We start from the raw sequence: 2,510 nt of genomic DNA, 5'->3' as shown, positions 1-2,510 counted from the left end.
TTGGTATCACCTCTGTGCGAACTCTCGAGGCCAAAAACTCGCTGTGGTGGAAGTTGCGGAGCAATACGCGAGGAAGCTTCTAAACAGCGGGAAAATAAGGATTAGTTGGGTAGTGTGGAGTGTGTGTGGCCGCCCCAACCAAATGTTACAGATATTTGGATTATGGGCACACATCTGCAACCTGGCAGACCTGGCAGAAAGGCAACGTGTCGTAAATGCGGTGAGGCAGACCATAAAGCGAACACTTGCAATGAAAAGGAAAGCTTCGTCCTATGCAGGGACCGTGGCGCAACTGATGAGAACGCTGCGCACACTGTGGGCTCGGGGCGGTGTCCAGTCTTCAGAGCAGAATTGGAAAAAGCTAGGACGCGACCGGAGTGCAATGGCTCACGAGTTGCTAGCGCAGTTCGCTGCGGAGGCCAAAGCTGGTTTAATACTCATCAGTGAGCAGTACCAAAACAAGGACCTAGTTTCATGGCACCTTGACATATCAGGTACCGCTGCCATCTGGGTTCGGGACGACATCCTCCTTAGGGTTGCAGTTTGTCCTGCTCTACGGCGCAGACGTCTGGGCTGACGCTCTTGGCAAGGAGGAATATCATAAACTTCTCGTGCAAGTGCAGAGTTTTGCGGGTGGCGTCTGCGTACCCCACTGTCTCTGAACCGGCGTGATGGTGATCGGGGGATTGATCCCCGTTGCCCTTCTTGCTGAGGAGCGTCAAGCCATATACAAGCGCAAGGGAGGTGGTTGTTTGTGAAGAACGGCAACGCACTCTAGACGAATGGCAACTCTCTTGGCAAAATGAAACTAGAGGCAGATGGGCGGCGCGGCTCATTGCAACTTAGGTGCGTGGTTGAACCGGAAGCATGGTGAGACTGACTATTTCCTTATCTAATTTTTAAGTGGACATGGAGGTTTTCATTGTTAGCTGCACAAGATTGGAAAGGCGCGTTCTCCGGATTGTGTGTTTTGCAATGGAGTTGTGACGACGCCTATCACACTTTTTTTTCTTGTGGAAGGTGGGATGGGGTTCATCAGCAGCTCTATTTAAACACAGGGGATCTCTCTCCAGACAACATTGTCGAAGAGATGCTGAGGAGTGCTGGCAGGTGGAACCGTGTTGCCCATTACGTTCAGATTCTTCTCGTTGGTAAGAAGATAGAGCTCTTCCGGTGGAGGACCCGGATGGTAGAGGGTTCCTTGAACTGCCAGTTCCCTTCCTCCTCTCCCCTCCCGTTGGTGAAAGGAATTCCCTGATTTGATGGCTCCGCAAGGCGGGAGAGTTCGGGGACTAGCCCGAAGTAATGTCACAAATGGTTCCAGGCTAGCTTTCTGACGATGGGGAGGTGTTTAGTTGGTAGTCCGACAACGTACCGAACCGGAAATCCAGTACTGTGTGCGTAAATCCACGGTCTTGATCCTCCTGCCCTGATCCAATATTGATTGTTGCGCAAACGATTATTATTATTAACCTAATTTCTTTTACGTCGAAAGAGTATACTTCGAGAAAATCAGAATTGAAAATATCATCCAGCCAGGTGATGTTGCATTGTAAAATCAGGGCATATAGGTTGATGGTTTTACTACTTATGTTCACGAGAACATCGTCAGAACAAATATGGTTGTATTTCTCCTATAGGAGGATGCGCCACAAGTTTAACGAAGAAAGCAAAGAAACGCGCCTTCAAATTGCCTCTTAACATCTTGTTCGCCATTGAGTGACACGTGGACATAAGTAACTTTTCTTGTAGCGATTCGCAACAGAAGGCAAAGAAACGAATATGCTCCATGAGAAACGCCAAAGCCGAGAGTTAAAGAGAAACTCCATCCGAAGAAGACTATGATTTACGTTTGGTGGGGCTTATAGGGTATAGTGCATTGGAAGATGATTGAAAAATCAGTAAGGTTAACAAGGAGCTCTACATTGCCCAGCCAGAGCACAGATGGGCGGGTCCTGGTCGGGGGTGACTTCAATGCCAGGGCACTTGAATGGGGTATGTTTCATTCAGACGACGAATGAATTCTCGAAAAGGCGGTGAGAACAGGACTCATAGTTTTAAACATCGGATTCACCCCAACGCTCAGGCTGCGAAGGAAGCTTCCCCGACGTAACTTTCATGTCAAAATCACTGCAGCGGACGGACGGACTAGCGGACTAGTGGCGAGTTCATGAAGACTTCTCGACAAGCGACCATCAATACATTGCCTTCAGAGTGGCTGACACAACCTCTCGGTGTGCGTTACCCCAGTGCTCTTTCTGTGCATGGAACGTCATGAAGGTGAACACCGGGAGATTTATCAAAACTCTTGAAGCAGATGGCGCTGCGCTGGAGAGTAATCCTGCGGGTGGTGGCGCTGCAGCTGACACTGTCGCAATTTCAATTATGATAACGACGGCTTCTATGCCAAGGAGAACATCGAGATTTGGCAAGCTTTCTATGTATTGGCGAACGCCGGAAATTGCAGAATTCCGGAATGAGTGTCACAAATTCCGCCGATACAACGTCTA

The sequence above is a fragment of the Hermetia illucens genome, chromosome 1 (genome assembly GCF_905115235.1).
Source record: "Hermetia illucens chromosome 1, iHerIll2.2.curated.20191125, whole genome shotgun sequence".
NCBI classification, from domain to species: Eukaryota; Metazoa; Arthropoda; class Insecta; order Diptera; family Stratiomyidae; genus Hermetia; species Hermetia illucens.
This window is presented reverse-complemented; position numbering follows the sequence as displayed.